We start from the raw sequence: 24345 nt of genomic DNA, 5'->3' as shown, positions 1-24345 counted from the left end.
AAAAATTCAGATTTAAATATGATAATTTAGTAACAGTTATTTATGCAGTCTACTGTAGCACACACTTATTCTGCAGTGCTTACAGATAATAATTCACCTCAGCCCCTGCACCAGTGGAGTTTACAATCTATAATCCCTACTACATGTACCCAAACATACAGTTGTGTACATTTTTGTCAGAATTTAATTTACCTACTGGTAGGTTTATGGATTGTGGAAGGAAACTGGAGCATCCGTAGGAAACCCATGCAAACATGGGGAGAACATACAAAGTCTTGGCCTGATTCACTATGGAACGCAACTGCGAAAGCAATAGCAATTATGCACGCAGTTCAACTGCGATAGTATGCTAATTAATTTTGATCGCTATGCCTTATGCAGCACTACATAAGGACACTCACCTTATATTACACATACGTAATGTTTTGCAAGACTGCAAAACCATTGGTACAGTCGAGTACCATCGCAGCATCACACACACTTGCACAAGCCCTGACCTTACTCAGAAATTTTTAACTTCATCGCACGCTATGAGGCCTCAGGTTGCAAAGGGCATTGCAGTGGCTAATTTTGCATGCACCTGCAATGGCGTTCAAATGCATTGGCATGCCTGTGTTTGCTCGACCACGCCGCCATTACCACCCACAAATGGCACTCCCTGTCAATGACTCTGTGTTTGGTCAGTGTAGTCACTGTGATCGCAGTCCTGATTGCAATGGTTAGTTCGCACATGCGCACTGTGATGCATACGCATGCACAGTACACAACAATCGGCCGATTGCGTGCATATTCGCAGTTGCGTACGGTAGTGAATCGGGCCCTCTATACAGTTAGGACCTTGTACCTGTTACTTAAATATTTTCTGATATTGTATTTACAATTACTATGTTGTCCCATGTTTATTTTATAACGTTAATATGTCTACAAACTTTACTTATTTATTAAGCTGAAGTTTTGAGTTCTTTATTACATCTATATTTATTTTACTTTATGTTCTTGAATACATTTTTATTCTTCAAAGGAAAATCAGCATATATTTTAGAAGAGATTTAAAGTACTTTCTTTATGAGTGACATTATAGAAACAAATTTAGGTAATTTTAATGAGGATAATTGGTAAGCTTTATTAGCGATGATCAAATACTACGGATAAATATAATTTTGTTGGCCAGTTTGAAAAATGATTGCAATATTTTGCAACAAACATTCCCTGAATTTAAATGAACTACAGTTTGGAGTGTAATTAGGTGAAAGCAGAGCATGTATGATATATGCCTGTGTGATGTTGTCTTTACTGCATTGCTGCCTGGAAAGCCATTCTAAAGAAGATTCAGTTGGAATCAAAATGTTGACTTCTGGCTCCTGCGACTGTGGATACTGTATATACTTGCAGGGATATGGAGAGTTATCCAAGCCTGTGTTGAATTCATTACCTTTCATTTCTCAAAGAGAATATATTTTATAACGGTGGCGATCAATGGTATTTATTAGCTTCTTTCATGATCACAACACCTTTGCCTTGTATATATCCTTGTAAATTTTGTGTTTAAAGACCTATCCTATTTTAGCTAAAAGTATCATATTATAGTGAATTAATACCAAATACATTTTCCAGTTTTGATTTTTTTCAGAAGTGTTGTTTTCTCCATCTGATGTTCCCCAGATGTTGGAGCTGTATATTGTATTGGTTGAGCATGTTTAATTTAGATAAATTGCACCATCCAGGAGCCCTAAAGATTGGTATAAGCCCCACAATGTTGCAATAAGCAGCCGCTATTTCAATGTTAGCCGGGCAGTGTTAGACTTGAATGACACAATTGACATGTCGTATGAGTGAAGCTGGATCCTATTTTTTTTCTAAATTAAAATAGTTCCCTCAGTATATATTCATAACCCAGTTGTCATTCCTTTGTGGTACTTCTGTGACTGTAAACAGTTTGTAAGATCTACAGCTGTAATGCTAAAAGCAGGTTTGTTTATGGTATTCCGGTGGTCGGGATGCCTGTTGCCAGAAAACCAACAGCAGCATCCCAAGGACAGAATCCCAACAGGAGAAGGTAACCATGCTATACCATCCCCAGGCCTAACCATAACCCTGCAACCTAACCCTAATCCCCACTGCCCTGCAGCCTAACCCTAACCCTCCCCCAAGTGCATAACCCTAACCCATAACCCTAAACCTCACCCTACTTACCATCGGGATGCCAGCAATCTTGATCCCGAATGCTGTCAAGATTCCGGCACTGGTATTTTGACCGCCGGTATCCTGACTGTCAGGATGCCTCCCTTAAGACCATTGTCTTTTAGATATTGAAATTGTTGGTTTACTCAACATCGATGCTTATTAGTGCCTGTTAAAGCCACCCTCCTTTTACATGAATGATTGCAAGGGCATGTGCAACTTGACCACAAACAATGGCTAATTTGGCTGCTTAAACTATGGAATGACAATAACATACTGCTATAAGATTGTATTTTGCCTAGCTAAAGTATGACTTTTAAACTCAACATTTGGATACACATCCCTTTAAACATTGTGATAATTTACAGGGAACAGGTGTCATTCAGAAGTAGGTTCTGATCCAGGGGCCTAGCCAGAACTTTGTGGGTCCCATAGCAATATAGTGAAGGGGCCCTCCCCAATACTTCTAGAGTCCACACTGGGGGCCAAATGTAATAGGGTGAGGGTTTAGAAAATGTGAGAGTTTAGCAGTAAACTCACACTTTTTAAACTCGGCCAATGTAATAGAGTCCAAGAACATGCAAACTTGTATGTTTTTAGACTAAAAAAACTCTCACGATTTAAACTCTCATCCAGATGTTTTCCCATTTTGAAGATAAAACTCGACCATTGTGAGAGTTTACTGCTAAACTCTCACATTTTAAAAACTCTTACCTTATTACATTTGGCCCTGGTTGTTAATTTTATGAACATTAATATTGTCCTAATAGATCAGTAGAAGAAAACAGCGCCAAATTAATCCCACTCTGTTCAACGTGAAATATCTTTCACCAGTGTATGTTTTATAGTTAGTTCTATAATATGTGTATATGTACATATACTATTGTATATGTAGCACTCCATTTTTAAATATAAGGTGTCTGCTAGGTCAATAAGAATGGTGGCCGTGGCTCAGCCACCTTGGTACAGGAATCAATCAAGACCCTGATCCTGTGCCTTATGAACTCTTCCTAAATACCATTTAAAAAAGATAAGCTAAACATCCTATTTTTAAAAAAATGTATATTTATTTTTTTTAACTAAAAAATTGCTATTTATTGTCTTTTACCAGTTTTTACCTACCCTTTGAAGTATCTATGCATTATATGTTGTGTATTGTTTTATGAGATGTCTTTAATTAAAAAGCTTTTTTAATGCACAATACTTAGTACATTTATGGAATTTTAGAATATATCTACGTATATATATATATATATATATATATAAATATATATATATACATTATTTTTTTTTTACATATATTTATATACCCGAATTTTCACAAATGATTTTACTGCACTAAGTCACTTTTGTTTACTGTCCTAACTAGGGACAAGCATATTTTGCACAGGTTGCACGATTTTGCACAAGTTAAATTGGTTCACTTTATATATGCACTATTAGGCGCTTGTGGTCAATTTCATTTCTTGATTAATATTGTCCTACCTGTAGTTCGTTTAATGAATAATAATAATAATAATAATAATAATAATAATAATACAGTAATAGTGCCCTAGTACATTTCATGCTCCATAGTAGTGCCATAGTTCATATTATACCCCATATTTGTGCCCTAGTTCACATTATACCACATAGTGCCACCAGTTCATATTATGCCACATTGTGGTACTGCCAGTACACATTATGCCACACAGTTCCAAAGTTCACATTATGCCACACAGTAGAGTTGACCAAGAGAGAAAGACAGAAATCTGATGAGTCCCCATTTTCAGGCTTGGGCAATGGGCCAGGCAATTTCAGGAATTTGGTAGACAACTATATGAGCTGACTCTGGGAACCACTAAGCCTCTTTGCCCCATTTAAAGATACACCCAGGTTCTGATACTATAAGTATTAAATAATTTGCCCTGCCATAATGTGAAATACATGGGCAGCTGTGTCCAAAATACAAGGATTGGAGAAGAAAGGACCCCACATAAATTTGACAAGAATAGAACTGAAGTATCACTCAAGATATATAAAGTATGCAGGTGGCCTAAGCGAATGTTGAGGGCTTACAGGAGAGAACACCAAAATGTGTATACTGTATAGTAAGTGGGAGATATGAAAATCCACAGTGTGTTTGGCTAAATCAAAATGGCAGCTGACAGGAGGTCTGTAAATTGCATAATTTGTAACCGTAACTAACTATAATTGTACCATATATTCACACTCTGCATTAGGCAGAACACCAAAGTAAAATATAAAAGCTTTATCTGACAGGGGGACAGAAACAGAATTATTTACATATTTCATGATTGTCAGGACTTGTAGTCCTGTTCTCTCACCAGAGATGTTGCTGTGTGTTTGAGTTATGCCATTCCATGGAATTGTTTATCCCTTTCACCAGCCAGTAATAAGTTGCACTTTTGTTTGGCTTTTAAAATATTGGCACTCCCACAAGTCTGCACCAAATTGTTAAATTAGTTTATGGTGTCATGTAACTGTGGCCCCTGAGTTTCTGTTGTCTATAAACCTTGTTCCTGACCAGGCTACCCTGTGTTCAGCAAAATAAAGGTTCTCTGGCACTTAATTCTCAAATCCTTATTTATAATCTGGATACAAAATTGCATATGATATTATATATATTAAAATCTATTTATAGTTCTGTTCTCTCACCAGTAATGAGCTGCACTTTAGTTTGGTTTTTAAAGTTATAGCACTCCCAGAAGTCTGTGCCAGAATGGTAAGTTAGTTTATGGTGTCATGTAACTGCGGCCGCTGAGTTTCTGTTGTCTACAAACCCTGGGGGTCATTCAGACCCCCTCGTGAGTGGCAGTAGGCTCGCAAGCGGGTCGATGTTCCCCCACTGCCCATGCGCACGACAGAGGGAGGTCCATCGTGCGCATGCGCGAGACCCGGCGAGCGACGGACTCTCCATCGCTCTGGGTCTTGCACCAAAGGGGGCGTGCTGTCGATGTAGATTGACAGCACGCCCCCTTTGGTGGGTGTGCCAGGGGCATGCCTGCCAGACTGAGGTGTTCCCAGGGGAACGCCTACCATCTCAAGCCGGCCCCACTGACATCACTAGTGATGTCAGTGGGAGTGATTTTGGCTCTGATAGAGCCAAAATCACTCCAGGGCTTGCGGCAGCGAGACCCTACTGCAGGGTCTCCGTCGCAAGCCTGATGGTCACGATGGTCAAGACCATCGCGACCATCATCATGGACGCTCGCTGTAGCTGTGGGTGGTAACCCATAGCTATGCGAGCGTCCATGAGGACGCTCCAAAAAAAGGTAGGAGGGCCCTGATTCAGAGCGAGCGCTCTGGTCAGAGCATTCAGCTCTGAATCAGGCCCCTTGTTCCTGACATGGCTGCTCTTTGTTCAGCAAAATAAAGGTTCTCTGGCACTTAGGCCCTGATTCAGAGCCACTCGTAAGCGGCCGCTCGTTCGTTCTGACCGATGTTCGCACATCTGCGCATGCGTACGGATTTTAATACGCATGCGCGAACCAGTCAGTACGGCCAAAAATCGTTTGTTCGCTATATAGGGAATGCCTGCTATTTTGAGTGACAGAAGAAGGCGTATGTGGGTTTTATCAGGGGAAGGTGCTTGAAAATGGGGGTGTGGAATTCAAACGCAGGCGTGCTTAAAGGTCAAACCGGGTGTTTTCAATGGGCGGTTGAAAAAACCAGCCACAAGAATAGCGAGCAGTTCAAACGCTGTTCGATGTACTCGATTAATCTAATAAATAGCAGACATGACGTATGGTGCAAGCGGCAAGGGGGCATATTTTTCAAAATTACAACCGCAAGTTTTGCTCGCTCGTTCAGACTTAGAGGCATGAACAGACCGCAATTAGTGAACGGTTCATTTGAATAGCAACCCCTTGTTATAGAACGAACGACCACAAATAGCGAGTGGCTCTGAATGAGGGCCTTAGTTCTCAAATTAAATCCTTATTTCCTGTATAATCTGGATACAAAATTGCATATGATATTCTATATATTCTATATATTATAATCTATTTATTGTAAATAGTGTAGAGCTCATATTAAGGAATTATTGGTTCAAGCCAGAGTTATTTAAATGGGTATAAGAACGCCCATTCAATATACTGATTAATAATAATTGTTCTTTATTACTCAATTCTATAATGGAGGAGAGATGCCATGGGTACTAAGCCACAATAACAGTCCTGATAATGAATATTGGGCCTGATTCAGACCCACTCGCAAGCGGCTGTCCGCTCGCAAGTGGGTCGATGTTGTGCACTGCGCATGCGCACGACGGCGGGAGCTCCGTCGTGCGCATGCGCCAGACGTGACGAGCGAAGGAAAGTCCTTCGCTCGTTGTGTCTGATCAAAGGGGGCGTGCTGTCGATGTTGATTGACAGCACGCCCCCTTTGATGGGCGTGCCGGGGGCGTGCCTCCCTGAGGGGGGCGTTCCCAAGGGAACGCCTACCGTCAGAAGCCGGCCCACTGACATCACTAGTGATGTCAGTGGGAGTGATTTTGGCTCTGATAGAGCCAAAATCACTCCGGGCCTTGTGGTTGAAAACCTCAACCCCATGCTCCGGCTCGCAGTTTCGATGGTCGCGATGGTCAAGACCATCGCGGCCATCAAACTGCACACTCATATAGGCTGTGGGTGGTGACCCACAGCTATACGAGCGTCCAGGAGGACGCTCCATAATTATGGAGGGCAGCCCTCATTCAGAGCGTGCGCTCTGCTCAGAGCGTATGGCTCTGAATGAGGGCCATTGTCCTCAAGAGTAAATTCTCACAACAGTAGAAAAAGTACAAATAATATATCACAATATCATAAAAATACACACAAATGTGATAAAAACAGAAATAAAGCAGAAAAGCAAATTAAAAGAGGAATTTCTCACTTCAGTATCGCTGCAGTACATTACATGGACCTCTGCTTCATCATGCAGTGGTCCAAACTCCAAAGCCAACATGTATTAATAAGATACTATTTGAAGTTTGGGGATTTGTACCCAGGATGTATGCCCATTTTGAATAGCATGCAACTTAGAAATAGACCCATGGTGCAGAGTATGGGGTTCTGACAAAACCAAGTTCTTCATTGAATCTGAGCCTTAGAGGTAAATTTACTAAAGTGAGAGCTTTTAGAAGTGGAGATGTTGCCCATAGCAACCAATCAGATTCCAGCTATAATCTTGTAGAATGTGGTAGTTAAATGTTAAGTAGAATCTGATTGGTTGCTATGGGCAACATCTCCACTTCTAAAAACTCTAACTTTAGAAAATATACCCCTTACAGGGATTTTGTGGTTGTGATGATTAGCACAACATGGATTTTTATTCTTTTAATGCAAATGCATGGGCCAAGATACTGTATTTGCATCCCCAAATGTGCAAAATTAGCATTATCTCATGTGCTGAGCTCTGTAGCTCAGGGATATGTTGAGTGCAGATTAATGAGCTTGTTTTTGCACCCACGCACAAACATTAGATATTGTTTTGCAAGACAAGAATTTGTTGGGGTCTCATGGTTCTTATGTCACATGATTCATAAAATATTTTTAGATATGAGAATCATGTTTGTTTGTTTTTTGTTTCAAATTGAGATGTGTGCTTTATAATCACTTATTTATGTAACCCTATTCCAAGTAAAAAGCATTTTAGAAGACACTATGGGGTACTGAAACCACGACCATGTCATCCAGCCTACTGCCGTTTTATATTATCAGAGAACTTTTGAAATCTTATATTTCTAATGGAGCATACACACGGTCAGATTTGTCAGACTTGTCAGATTTGTCAGATGAACGACTGAACGATTGGACGATTTGAACGATTTGAACGATTTGAACGATTGAACAATTTTTGACTGCATTAAAATGAATGGAATCGTCCAAGTCTGACTGCAAACCCATCAGATGTCAGATATCGTTATCTGACAAACGGGATCGTGCATCGTTGATCGTCCATCGTTCAGGCATGTCAGATATGAACGATTTTCCTTCAGATATGAACGACTGAACGATTTTTAAATCGTTATCGTTCATATCTGAAGGAAAAATCTGATCGTGTGTATGCACCATAAAACTGCATACATACACAACGATTTTGTTACCAACGATTTTGAAAACGATTTTATGAACGATTTTCTGTCAGATTATCTGTCAGATTTTTTAAAGTGTAACAAACGATTTTTGCATATTCCCTTAATGAAAATCGTTCAGTTGGTCAGTCTGACTGAACTACAAACTACAAACGTGAACGCGAATGAACGATAATCGTTCAAAGTTTTAACTCAGAAAGTGAACAATTTTTTCAAAGATTGAACGATAAACGATATTGTTATCGATAATCATTAAAAAAAAATTGTTGTGTGTATAAGAACCTTTATATGTTGCATCATATAATTTAGTATTTTTTAGTGATTTGAATATCAACAATAACAACCACTTTTGAAATATATTCTTATCTTTGGGGACTATTGATAGCAGAAAATTAGAAAAAATATTATTATCTTCCACTACAGTGACCATTTTAGGCTATTCATCATGTATGTATGTTAGATAGTGATAAAAATAACAATATATTCCTTAGTTATTTATCGAGTGTTTGTGAAACTCCTGAACGCTTCTTCGCATCACTCCTCCATTTTAATTACTGCAACCAGAGATTACACTGACCACATTGCACCCAGAGGTGATGCTGAGTTCCTTGCTTATAGGAAAGCTTTCATCGTGTGGCCTTGTGGTTCTACTGGATCACGGTACTTGACATCTCAAACATCTTCTTTATCTTTCATAGTACCGCATACGTTATCCTATATATATCTTCCACCACAATGCATTACCTACATTGCATTAGAAACTTACATATCATAATATAATAACATTGTTGCTGTATTAGTTTGGCAATTATAAGTGCTGGAATTTATTTTAGTTATTTTTCATTGTTACATTCATAAAATATTTTAGTTACTCAACTGTCCATTCATATTACATTGATTTTATACCTTCACATTGTAGTAATTGGCTGTCATGTTAGTTTCTTTAATAGTACTTTATTAAAGTTATTTTTAGTAACTTGCATTATTTGAAAATCATGTCAGTTTTTCTTTTGAATGAGAAAATATTTTTCTCTTGTTTGGTATGTACAGTAATTTAGTGACAATTAACTTTTATGTTTACTTGTGAATTAAGCATTAAAATGATTGTATATAAAATCTAATTTCATAAGGTATATTTACTAAAGTACGACTTTAATCGATCAACAACAATTTTGAGCTTCTAGGGCTAAATCACACATTTATTAATACTTAAAAAAACAACAAATCAAACATTGGACAGGATATATTATATTGAAAAATGTGGCAAAAACCCTGAAAATGCAGATTTTGCTGGTTTTACTGCAATTCCCATATGTATTAAGCACCAGAAAGTAATGCATTCAGGTGCTTCATCTCAGTGGGTAATGCCATCTTCAGATGGCATTACCCAATATAAGAATATGGGGTTCTTTTTGGGATGCCCCCTGAGAAAGATACCTCTCAGATCCCTTCATGGTGTGCACATCTTTCTGCGCATTCACAGATGTATGCCAGAGGGACTTCTAGGTGTTAAATCCAGATGTCCCTCTAGCCGAGGCTGTCACAAAGGACAGCTCTTGTCAGGAAAGAAGGGACCATTGTGATTTTAATCACATTTCTAAGTACATATCAGGGTAATTAACCCTGGTATGTACCCAATAAGAAGCGGGATGTACCGCATTGCGGATGCAATGGTTAGAGCACCCCACTCATTGTATGTTTATAAATGTGTCATTTAGCCCAGAAACATAAATGGGTTTTGGTGGTTCCTCATTTTTAGTACAAATATCAATTCTCATCTTCATCTTACCACACAATAAATTTACTGCTGTCTAATTTGGTAATAAAACATACTCTCTTTGAGTTTACATAATGGCATAAAATGTATGAAAGCATAAATAAGGAAATCAGCAAATGTATTCTTTAAAGGACAATGAGTAATTATTTTTAGTAACTTGCATTATCTGAAAAACATGTCAGTTTTTCTTTTGAATGAGAAAATTATTTTCCTGTGTTTGGTATGTACAGTAATTTAATGACAATTAACTTATATGTTTACTTGTGAATTAAGCATTAAAATGAGCACCAAAAAGTGATACATTCAGGTGCTTCATCCCAGTGGATAATGCCATATTCAGATGGCATTACCCAATAGAAGAATATGGGCTTCTTTTTGGGATGTCCCCAGAGAAGGATACCTCTCAGATCCCTTTGTGGCATTCTTGTCTTTCTGCACATGCACAGAAGTACGCCAGAGGGACTTCTTGGTGTTAAATCCAGAAGTCCCTCTAGCCGAGGCTGTCACAAAGGACAGCTCTTATCAGGAGAGTGGACCATTTTAATCACATTTCTAAGTACGTAGCAGGGTAATTAACCCTGGTATGTACCCAATAAGAGGCGGGATGTACTGCATTGCAGATGCAATGATTAGTGCACCGCACTAATTGTCTGTTAATAAATGTGTGATTTAGCCCCAGAAACATAAATGTGTTTTGGTGGTTCCTCATTTTTAGTACAAATATAAATTCTCATCTTGCTGTTACCATACAATAGATTTACTGTTGTCTAATTTGGGAATAAAACATACTGTCTTTCAGTTTACATAATGGCATAAAAATGTATGAAAGCATAAGTAAGGAAACCGGCAAAAGTATTCTCTAAAGGACAATGAGTGATTACTCAATTTATTTAAATGCATGAGAAATAATTGCTCAAACTGTCTTGTTATTTCTTTTTAATTGCCGTTTAAAAAATGTCATAGAGAATCAATGCTTATGTGGTAATTATTTGTGACCTAAAATCTTGATATTATGTCATTAGTCCATATAGCTATTAGGGAATATTACACCAATTTTACATCTAAATCTGTTAGAAATCAAAAATACACAGCGATAAACTATGTAGGTTAAAGATCTTTGGTAATTAGTAGATGTTCTCTGCATTTTTCAGCTTTGTTACATATGTTGAGCTTGTAAAGGCCTTTATTAACTTGCAAGATATATGTGACATGCAATTTATTTTCTTGTTAATTTATCTATTTAAAAAAAAAACTTAGATTTGCAAAATAAACACTGTTTATACTGTATAAGAGAAGAGCGATGATGATTATGATTCCTCTTGTTGCTTTGCACTACAGAAGTTGTCTACCTGCCAACCTATATTCATGTTATAAGAAGCCCCTGCTAAAATAATGTTTAAAAGGCACACATATCCTGAATAGACTGTTCTAGTACTGTGAAAGCTCTTCTAGTCCAAATAATTCAGCCTTAGCTAGAGGTCTATGTCTCAATGGAATCCAGAGCATGTGCATTCAAAGGGCAGTGCCCTAAAATAACTAATTTACTATTTAATATATCATTATGGCAGAAAGTATAGTAGAATGTAGCTTTAAAAGCTCTGCTAACAGACACAAGATTGTTTACTTGATGACAGCTGTCCAGCAGTATAAAATTTCAGTCACCACTAAAAAAATATTAAAAGTATATAAAAATCATCTTTGAATAAAAAGTGTATTTCAATGCTTACTATAAATAAATTAACTTAAAAATTACTATTTTTTCTAAATATGTTTTAATGGATATTAAGTACTTATGTAAATAATATTTAATAAAATAAAAATGAAATGAGATAAATTGAAGCACTGGCTTGCCTCCCATTGTATATTTTAAGTTTATAAAATAAATCAATAATAAAATTAAGCAATTCTCATATACACAAGCAATTTACTGATCTAAGAGATGCATGATGCAAACATATTTACAATAATCACTAATAACTTCACTAAAAATAACCTTATTTCTTATACATAAAATAAAGGCTTTCTCTATGCTCATTGTTTATTTTTCACAGTATGTGTCCAGATTCTGAGTTGCACGCAATGCCGCTGTTCATAGAGTTGATTGATTTTTTTACTACTGTACATGTGCAAAAATCCCTAAAACTAGTAAACTTCAGGGTTTACACTGTATATAGTATGTACTAATTGAGGGGTCTATACAGCATCACTTAATTTCTACAAAAGCAAGTGAAAATTCTTTTTATGCAAATGCAAATGGGCCAAGATACTGTATTTGCATCTGCAAATGTACAAAATTAGCATTGTCTCTTGGGTGGAGCTCTGTAGCTCAGGGATATGTTGAGCGCAGATTAACGTGCTTGCTTTTGCACCCACACACAAAAATGAGATATTGTTTTGCAGAACAAGAATTTTTTGGGTCTTATGGCTCTTATGTCACATGATTCATAAAATATTTCTAGATATGAAAATCATGTTTGTTTGTTTTTGTTTCAAATTGAGATGCATGCTTTATAATTACTTATTTACAGTATGTAACCCTGTTACAAGTAAAAAGCATATAAGAAAACACTATAGGGTACTGAAACCATTACCATGTCATTCAGCCTACTGCCGTTTTATTTTATCAGAAAACATTTGAAATCTTATATTTCTTATATTTTACACCATGTAATTTATTATTTTTAAATGATTTGTATATCAACAATAACAACCACTTTTGAGATACATTCTTATCTTTGGTGACTATTGATATCAGAAGATGAGAAACATATTATTATCTTCCACTACAGTGACCATTTTAGGCTATTCATCATGTATGTACATTAGAGAGTGATAATAATAATAATATATTCCTCAGTTATTTATCAAGTGTTTGTGAAACTCCCGAATGCTTTTTTGCATCACTTTTCCACCTTAATTACTGCAACCAGAGATAACACTGACCACATTGCACCCAGAGGTGATGTTGAGTTCCTTGCTCTTTAGGAAAGCTTTCATACTGTGGCCTTGTGGTTCTACTGGGTCATGGAACTTGACATTTCAAATGTATTTCTTTATCTTTCACAGTAGCGTATACATTATCCAGTATATAAATCTTCCACCACAATGCATTACCAACATTGCATTAGAAACTTACATATCATAATATAAAAACATTGTTGCTGTATCAGTTTGGCAATTATAAGTGCTGGAATTTATTTTAGTTATTTTTCATTGTTACATTCTTTATATATTTTAGTTACTCAACTTTCCATTCATATAACATTGATGTTAGACCTTCACATTGTAGTAATTGGCTGTCATGTTAGTTTCTTTAATAGTATTTTATTAAAGTTATTTTTAGTAACTTGCATTATCTGAAAATCATTTCAATTTTTCTTTTGAATGAGAAAATATTTTTCTCGTGTTTGGTATGTACAGTAATTTAGTGACAATTAATTTACTTGTGAATTAAGCATTAAAATGATTGTATATAAAATCTAATTTTCATAGCCAACCAATTACATTTTTGTGAATCAGGGTATATTTACTAAAGGTCAACTTTAATCGATCAACAACAATTTTGTGCTTCTGGGGCTAAATCACACATTTATTAATACTTAAGAAAATAAACATTGGGCAGATTTTGGGGGTTTTACTGCTTTTCCCATAAGTATTAAGCACCAGAAAGTGATTCATTCACGTTCTTCGTCCCAGTGGGTAATGCCATCTTCAGATGGCATTACCCAATAGAAGAATATGGGCTTCTTTTTGGGATGCCCCCTGAGAAGGATACATCTTAGATCCTTTTGTGGCATTCTCGTCTTTCTGCGCATGCACAGAAGTATGCCAGAGGGACTTCTTGGTGTTAAATACGGAAGACCCCCTAGCCGAGGACAAAGGACAGCTCTTATCAGGAGAGCAGACCATTTTAATCACATTTCATAGCAGGATAATTAACCCTGGTAAGTACCCAATAAGAGGCAGGATGTACCGCATTGCAGATGCAATGATTAGTGCACCCCACTCACTGTTTGTTAATAAATGTGTGATTTAGCCCCAGAAACATAAATGTGTTTTGGTGGTTCCTCATTTTTAGTACAAATATCAATTCTCATCTTGCTGTTACCATATAATAGATTTACTGCTGCCTAATTTAGGAATAAAACATACTCTCTCTGAGTTTACATAATGGCATAAAAATGTATGAAAGCATAAATAAGGAAACCGGCAAATGTATTATTTAAAGGACAATGAGTGATTACTCAATTTATTTAAATGGATGAGAAATAATTGCTCAAACTGTCTTGTTATTTCTTTTTAATTGCCGTTTAAAAAATGTCATAGAGAATCAATGCTTATGTGGTGATTATTTTTGACCTAAAATCTTGAGATAATGTCATTAGTCCATATGCCCATTAGGGTATATTACACCAATTTTACATCTAAATCTGTTAGAATTTAAAACTACACAGTGATAAACTATGTAGGTTAAAGACATTTAGTGATTATTAGATGTTCTCATCATTTTTCAGCTTTGTTACATATGTTGAGCTTGGAAAAGCCTTTATTAACTTTGAAGATATATGTGACATGCAATTCATTTTCTTGTTAATTTATCTATTTATAAAAAACTTCAGATTTGCAAAATAAACACTTTTTATATTAGAGAAGAGTGACGATGATGATGATGATGATGATGATGATACCTCTTGTTGCTTTACACTACAGAAGTTGTCTACCTGCCAACCTGTTATGTTATAAGAAGCCCCTGCTAAAATATGGTTTAAAAGGTGTACATATCCTAAATAGATTATTCTAGTACTGTTAAAGCTCTTCTAGTCCAAATAATTCAGACTTAGCTAGAGGTTCTTGTCTCAATGGAATCCAGAATATGTGCATTCAAAGGGCAGTGCCCTAGTATAACCACTTTACTATATAATATATCATTATGGCACAAAATATAGTAGAATGTAGCTTTAAAAGCTGTGCTAACAGTCACAAGATTGTTTACTTGATGACAGCTGACCAGCAGTATAAAATTTCAGTCACAACTAAAAAAATATTAAAAGTATATAAAATCATCTTTGAATAAAAAGCATATCTCAATGCTTACTAAAAATAAATTAACTTAAAAAAGACTATTTTCTCTAAATATGTTTTAATGGATATCAAGTGAGTATTTATGTAACTAGTACTTAATGAAATAAAAATAAATGAGATAAACTGCTGCACTGGCTTGCCTCCCATTGTATATTTTAAGTCTATAAAATAAATCAATAATAAAATGAATCAATTCTCATATACACAAGCAATTAACTGTCCTAAGCAATGCATGATGGAAACATATTTACAATAATCGCTAATAAATTCACTAAAAATAACCTTATTTCTTATAAGTAAAATAAAGGCTCTGTCTATGCTCATTGTTTATTTTTCACAGTATGGGCCCCGATTCTGAGTTGCACGCAATGCCGCTGTTCATAGAGTTGATTGATTTTTTTACTAATGTACATGTTCAAAAATCCCTAAAACTAGTACACTGCAGGTTTTACACTGTGTAAAGTCAGTACTAATTGAGGGGTCTATACATCATCATTTCATTTCTATAAAAGCAGGTGAAAATTAACATTTTCACCTGCAAATGTAGAAATTAAGTGTCCAGGCCATTCATCAAGAGAGTAAACCAGGAGATATCACAGATATATCCAGCTTACCTTTCTCTCCCAGAATGGCCTGCTGTCCCCATACACTAGTATGTGGACAGAATTCATCAAGCTCCGAAAATACAATTTTTTCAGAAGTTGACTGTAGGAGCATTTGACAACTTCAGATGGCGTTAGCTCCCACTCGCGGGTCACATCATCTCCTTCCCTCTGGTCCTTTGGATCCCTTCGCCCCTGTCCGGCTCCTTCTGCTGGATGCAAGAGCAGGTCACACATTCTTATTAGTGTCACTGCTCCATAAGAGGCAGTGAAAAGATTCACCACTCAAAATGGAGCAAGTGTAGCACTTCGGGGAGACAGATGATTTTTGGATCAGCTATCTCTGCATTGGAGCAATGATGAATTGCTCCAGCACTCGCAGCGAGTTAGTATGTTAATCATCGGGGTCTGAACCCTTGAGACACACTGTGTGGGTGATGTACTAAACCTTGGAAAGAGATAAAGTGGAGAGAGATAAAGTACCAGCCAATAGGCTCCTAACTGTCATGTTACACGCTATGTTTGAAACCTGACAGTTAAGAGCTGTTTGGCTGGTACTTTATCTACATCCATTTTATCTCTCTCTAAGCACCCTATTTATCATTATATATATATATATATATATATAATTTGTCATATTTTAGTTTTGAACTCACCATGTGTTCATTGTTAAACTAAGTCCTATTCATAATTCTTGCATTACTAAAGTATCACTTCCAAAATTATGCTGTTTCTGTGAAGACACCTTTTTGGATATGTGATACTGTACTTTTTACCTTATAATACACTATGTCCCCGCACTGTGCTGGCATCCTCTCTAAAGTGCACCCCCCCACTGCCAGGCCCTTTCTGAGGTATCCCATACCCCCCCGCCTCCCCTGCTGCAGGGTCCCATACACCACCTGCTGCCCAGTCCTCTATGTGTTCAGGCCACAACCCAGCTGTTGGGCCGCAGTACAGTATCACTCACAAGTTCCAAAAGAAAATGCTTTTTCGGAACTTGATGAATTAAACAACTTCCACATCCCCATTCTAAAGTATGGGGACTGTGAAAATTCTCAGGTGAGAATTGTGACCAGAAGATGTCTGTGATATCTCCTGCATTACCGGAATGATGAATGGCCCTGAACCTCCATTTTTACAAAGTTAGGTGAAATTTGCAATTGTCGCCTGCTTTTGTAAAATTAAGTGATGATGAATAGACCCCCAAAGCTTAGTAAATCTCCAGCTGTGTGATAAATGTATTGGGCATTCCTGGGTAGTGACAAGGAGGTGACTTTGCAGATGCACGGAGATGTAACATCTAGAATCAACTCCAGACCTTTTACCTGCTTAATTGATAATGAAATAGCCCACACCTGTCCATGAAATAGCTTTTGAGTTGATAGTCCCATTACTTTTGGCCCCTTAAAAAGTGGGAGGCACATATACAAACCGTTGTAATTCCTACACCGTTCACCTGATTTGGATGTAATTACCCTCAAATGAAATCTGAAAGTCTGCAGTTAAAGCACATCTTGTTTGTTTCATTTCAAAGCCATTGTGGTGGTGAATAGAGGCCAAAATATGACAATTCTATCAATATTTATGCACCTGACTGTATAACACTTGCAAAAGATACACATATGGATATGAGAGCAACTGACTCAAAATCAGGTCCTATATGGGATTTGAATTTTGAAATAACAATATATTTGTATGAAACAGGTACATTAATTTTTTGTTTATCATGGAAGACTTTAACATATTTTTATTTCAGAAATTATATTTTACTGTTTTTAATATGGTTATTTCAGATGAAGTAATAAGTTATTTTTAGGCTATTAATAAACCATATATTTTTGTGATATTTATTTATTCATATTGGTATATGAATTATAATACATTTTATTATTTCATTTTTATTTTTAGTTATGTCCACTGAAAATGTGCATTAGGTGACTAACCAGCTCTCTAATTTATTTGACCAATTTTAATTTAATCTTTACTTTATGATTACTGAATTACTTTATATATAAAATGGAATTTGGAATAATGATATACATATATTTTATATTTTAAAATTACTTATTGAACCAATAGTGAGTGCTGACATACAAATTTAATTTTAGAAAAATAATGGAAAGTTATTTAAAGAAAGTAAAAATAACCACCAATTTCAAACTCCAGAAATAAGAATAATGTATATAGCCTTCAAACTCTACAAATGTGCAACACTATGGTAAGGTATATAACAGGTTTTGGTTGAGTTGGTTTTCTGCAATAAAGTGAATGATCTAATTTACTGAAACACCAGAAATCGCTATTGCTAGTTGGACTGAAAATTACATTTTATCTTTCTTGATATCAAACTTCATCTGTCAATATTTCAAACCATTTAGAGAAACTGAAAAATGTCAAGTCTTACTGCAAACACAGACACTGCTTTGACATTTGCCATTGGCCATGTTGGCATAATATCACAGTGTGACATAATGTGATGAATGCTACAGACAATAATATTTACTTTTACAGACCATCTGTGATATGTTTTAATACATAGCAATACAGTGCAATAAAATAATGGCCAGTGGCACAAAAGCAGGGATGCACATTTTTACATTTTGTGCACAGGATGAGTTAGTCATGGCAAGATAAGAAATACCAGAGGCACTTAAATGAACAGATTCTATGTATCTGTTTGTTTGTCTGTGTGTGTTTGTGTGTGTGTGCTTTATATATTTCTGTCTATTTTTATTTATTTTTATTTGTATTCTCAACTTAACAACATTAATCTATCTTATTATATATGTATAATTATTATTATTATTATTATTATTATTATTATTATTATTATTAATTTAAAAGTGCACAGATACTGTATGTAAATATGCATTTCACTATTATTATTATTATAAACACAAATGGAAACTGTACACTGAAATAGGTACCTTAAAAGTTGTAGAAAAGATCAGATAACAATTTCAGAATAAGTGCCGATACCCTGTGGTACATATATATGTGTTTGCCTACTGCAGGTGGCTACCCTACATTTTTGCACAGTATTTGATCATCATGTGGCTGCATTAATGATGAATATAATTTGTTTGGTTCTTGGATGTTGTTTTTAATTTGGTTATCGGAACTGTGATTTTGTGTGCAAACTATTGTTTTTGTGGAGAACTCAGCTACCATCTTGCTCAACTATGGCTGATACAGCAATGGAGGAAAACGCCAGTGGATATAGCCACATGACTTTTAAAATTGGTGAAACACTGACCTTTTCTGAGGCTATTCTCAGTAAAGAGCAGCTCTCTGACCAGAAGCTACTGAGGATGAGGATGTGTCTCGTGACTTACTGGGATTAAAGAAAAAGGATATTGAATTAAATACCATGGTATAAAACTACTTTAGGGCTAGAAAAAAAATACCATGGGGATTCTGGGTACAGCCCCCCAATAGGTTGTCATGACTCTGAGTTTTGTAAATGTTGGGTGACCATACTCAGTAAGTGTTCACTGGCCCTTATCATGTTAGTTATTGAACAGTCTTACAAGGAGTTATTTACTATTCAAGAAAAATTATTGACATTTGAGAATTACACAAACCAATTTTGGATATTGATACAGAGACAGACTGGTATGCTAAACTGAACAATCAGATCCAGATAAATAAGATTGATTTATTTAAATTCAAGAGGGAGATATTCCTTAAAGACGAAGCAGGCTATGAACATAATTCTGTATATGAATAGGCTCTAATAGGCTGTGAGAGAACAGATGTCCTTTCTTCCATAGGATTCACAATACTCCATGATGGATTCATCCAATGAAGAATTGTCCTGTAATACTGATGGTGAAAGAATGGATTCCAGGTTCTCCCATTCCACTGGTGCATGCCCTTTAGTGGTCACGACATGTGCAAAAATCACAGAAGGACTTACACCAGATGCAGTGGTCAGGGGAAGAGGAAGACCTCATGGAAGAAAATCTCCTCTTCCACGAAAAGTGTAATCAATAATATTTTATGTTAAATCCTTTCTAAAGTTGAATAAAATGTTCTATACAAAGACCACTTTTTCGTGCATACTATGCCATTTGGCACACTACAGTGGCAAGTTGAATTAAACCAACTACAAAAAAAATCAAAATGAAGGAATCCTCTGCTACAAAGTCATCCCAACCCAATTGGATCTGGTACTTGAGTTATTAACAATGATTTTAACAAAAAATTATTACTATATTCCAGTAAATTCTTTTTACAAATTAGTGGTTGTGCAATGGGGTCCTCTGTGGCCCCTTTTTACATTATTATGTACATGTTTGGAACCGAGTATGAGGTATTTTTCAGTGATTCAGTTGTTGCTACCCAAAAACTATTTTACACTTGTTTTATAGACAATTTACTTATTTTTTTGTAAAGGCACAAAGGTTGCAATTATTGAGATCATTGGTCAATTTTAATCTAGGAATGGTCCTATTAAATTTATCTACATCATAAGCAAAATTGAAGTCAAATATCTTGATGTTAAAATAACCAGACAAGGCCAGGGTGTAAGTACAAGTTTATTTTCTAAAGAGACAGACTGCAATAATTGACTGCAGTATGATAGTTTTCACCTCAAACCTCTACATCTTGGTTTACCTCACTCTCAGTTTCTTCAGGTAGAAATTGATACTACATTATGATGTCTAAGTTCCTGAAGCGGGGTTATGACAAAAATTTATTATTACAGGCAAAATACAAGGTTCTATAACTAAATAGGGATGACCTCCTTGAGAAGACCATTAGAAAGAAAGAAACTGCATTTATTCCATGGGTGAACTCCTACATAGTTGGTAGTGAGTGTATTAATAAGGTTTCTAAGAAGCATTGGCCCCTTGTTCAATCAGACTCTGACCTTAACCTGGCAGATGTTAAACTGATGTCATGTTACACTAGAGCGATATATACATGGCTATCTGGTTAAAACAGATGTGACTCCTTCACTTAATAAGAAACCTTTTTGTCTATTAATCGAAAGAATTGTTTTACATGTGACTATACTACATCCAAATATCTAATTACGGGGGATACCTACCAACACCCCCATTCTGGTAAAACCTTTTATATTAGAAACCATTAAACTTGTACATCTAAGTTTGTAATTTATCAAATCCTATTCCCTTGTGAATAGTCCTACATAGTCAAAACCAAAAGGATGTTCAAAGAAAGGATGACGGTACATCGGTCTACTATTAGGGCAGCTATCAGCTCTGGAACTAGCAACCAGCCAGTCACCAAACACTTTATTGAAGCAGTGCATAATCTGGCTTTGCTAAAATATTGGATGATCAACCATGTACCCACCTCACTATGAGGGGGTAATCGTGGGTTAAAATTACTTCAGTGTGAATCCAGATGGATAATGAGACTGTACACTGGCCCCAAAGGTTCACTTGGGGCTTAATCATTTTTGCTAATATGTTTCATTCCAGTAATATATTTTAACTCTTTATGTAGTCTCCTATTTGTGACTTGTTTCTTCTGTGTACCATCTAATTTTGCTAGTTTGATATCATTCTATATGCTCGTATTGTTTTTAATATGTTATTCTGTATTACTGGCTGTATTTTCTCAATATGTCTCCTTTGTTTACAGTGTCTTGTAACCTTGGTGTTTGGTATTTACTTCCATTACATCACTGCCGGTGCCGGGATTCTAATGGATTGTGAGTGCACTGGGCACAGTTGTTCTGTGAGTGGGAGTGTTGATACCTTGTGGTATATATATGTATATATATATATATACAGTCAGGTCCATAGATATTGGGACATTGACAGAATTTTCATATTTTGACTTCTATTCACCACCATAATGAACAAACAAGATGTGCTTTAACTGCAGACTTTCAGATTTAATTTGAGGGTAATTACATCCAAATCAAGTGAACGGTGTAGGAATTACAACGGTTTCTATATATGCCTCACACTTTTTAAGGGGCCAAAAGTAATAGGACTATCAACTCAAAAGCTATTTCATGGACAGGTGTGGGCTATTCCCTCATTATTTCATTATCAATTAATCAGATAAAAGGTCTGGAGTTGATTCTAGGTGTGACATTTGCATTTGGAATCAGTTGCTGTCGACTCTCAATATGAGATCCAAAGAGCTGTCACTATCAGTGAAGTAAGCCATCATTAGGCTGAAAAATAAAAACAAACCCATCAGAGAGATAGCAAAAACATTAGGTGTGGCCAAATCAACTGTTTGGAACATTCTTAAAAAGAAAGAACGCAACGGGGAGCTCAGCAACACCAAAAGACCTGTAAGACCATGGAAAACAACTGTGGTGGATGATAGAAGAATTATTTCCCTGGTGATGAAAAACCCCTTCACAACAGTTGGCCAAATCAAGAACACTCTCCAGGAGGTAGGTGCATATGTCTCAAAGTCAACAATCAAGTCACTCTTGTCAACTTCACAAGAGTGAATATAGAGGGTTCACCACAAGATGTAAACCATTGGTGAGCCACAAAAACAGGAAGACCAGATTAGAGTTTGCCAAACAACATCTAAAAAAGCCAATACAGTTCTGGAACAACATCCTATGGACAGATGAGACAAAGATCAACTTGTACCAGAGTGATGGGAAGAGAAGAGTATGGAGAAGGAAAGGAGCTTCTCATTATCCAAAACATACCACCTCATCAGTGAAGCATGGTGGTGGTAGTGTCATGGCGTGGGCATGTATGGCTGCCAATGGAACTGGTTCCCTTGTATTTATTGATGATGTGACTACTGACAAAAGCAGCAGAATGAATTCTGAAGTGTTTCAGGCAATATTATATGCTCATATTCAATCAAATGCTTCAGAACTCATTGGACGGTGCTTCACAGTGCAGATGGACAATGACCCGAAGCATACTGCAAAAGCAACCAAAGAGTTTTTTATGGCTAAAAAGTGGAATGTTATGCAATAGTAAAATCAATCCCCTGACCTGAATCCGATTGAGCATGCATTTCACTTGATGAAGACAAAACTGAAGGGAAAATGCCCCAAGAACAAGCAGGAACTGAAGACTTTTGCAGTACAGGTCTGGCAGAGCATCACCAGGGATGAAACCCAGCGTCTGGTGATGTCTATGCGTTCCAGACTTCAGGCTGTAATTGCCTGCAAAGGTTTTGCAACAAAGTATTAATAAGTGAAAGTTAGATTTAGGATTGTTTAGTTTGTCCCATTACTTTTGGCCCCTTAAAAAGTGGGAGGCACATATAGAAACTGTAGTATTTCCTACACCGTTCACCTGATTTGGATGTAATTACCCTCAAATGAAATCTGAAAGTCTGCAGTTAAAGCACATCTTGTTTGTTTCAAAGCCATTGTGGTGGTGAATAGAGGCCAAAATATGAAAATTCTGTCAATGTCCCAATATTTATTGACCTGACTCTATATATCATACAATCTCAGCACTGACTTTTCAAACTGTAATTCTTTAAATTTAGGGAATATTAGTTCAAAAATATTCCAATAATTTGACCAGCTGACCAACCATGTCACAGTCTTTCCCATCTGGTCAGTCCCTCCACCAGTGTTTCCAAACCTTGGTCCTCAAGGTACACTAACAGTCCAGGTTTTAGTGATATCCATGCTTGAGCACAGATGGTTAAATCAAAATAACTGAGGTACTAATTAAGACACCTGTGCTCAAGGATGGCTATCATCAAAACCTGGACTGTTAGTGTGGCTTGAGGACCATTGTTGGGAACCCCTGTCATACATTGACTCTCAAAAATATGAGCATTGCTCTGCCACATCTGGCTCCAGGCACCACACAGATTTTAAATACAAATGATGTTTCTTCCATGAGTATGGGTCCTGGCTTAAAGAGACAGAACCACACCTAGGCATATCCATTAATGAGCACCTGGAAATACTGTAAGCTAACAAAGTTTGGCATACATTTGAAAAAGAAGGGTGCCCTAGAAAGTGTATAAATCATATAAATAATAAACTTAATCCACTGCACTCAACCATCTGCAGTGCCCTTGTTATGTGACCACACCATTTGCATAAAAATACATTAAAAAAATCATACAATCTCAGCACTCACTTACTTTTCAAACTGTAGTTCCTTAAATTCAGGAAATGTTAGTTCCAAAAAATTGCAATAATTAGTTCATCTGACCAACCACGTCACAGTCTTCCCTATCTGGTCATTCCTTACACTGATTTTCAAACCAATGCTCATATGTCAGTGTACAGACAGTGTGGCAACATAGCAAGTGCATCACAGATGGTTGAGTGTCATGGATTAAGCCTATCAGATATATATATATATATATATATATATATATATATATAAAATCACTGTATTAGTGCATAATGCAGCTTTTCACCAGCATTATTATAAACACAAATGGAACCAGTACATATACTGTATGAGAAATTGATCCTTGAGAGTCGTATCAAGGCTCAGATAACATTTTCAAAATATGTCATGACAAATGTTATCTAGTTGAATAAATATTCATAGACACATGTCTCAGTATTATCTAGCAATAAAACAGATATTGCTAGATAATACTAAAATATCTTAGAAAAGTGCTTAGAAATATTAATGGAAACTCCCATATTGTTTCTAACAAAAGCGGTAAGACAAAAATAT

This window comes from Taudactylus pleione, unplaced genomic scaffold (assembly GCF_031769625.1).
Source record: "Taudactylus pleione unplaced genomic scaffold, aTauple2 ptg000276l, whole genome shotgun sequence".
In the NCBI taxonomy this organism is placed as follows: domain Eukaryota; kingdom Metazoa; phylum Chordata; class Amphibia; order Anura; family Myobatrachidae; genus Taudactylus; species Taudactylus pleione.
The sequence above is the reverse complement of the archived record's forward strand: the minus strand, read 5'-3'. Positions refer to the sequence as shown.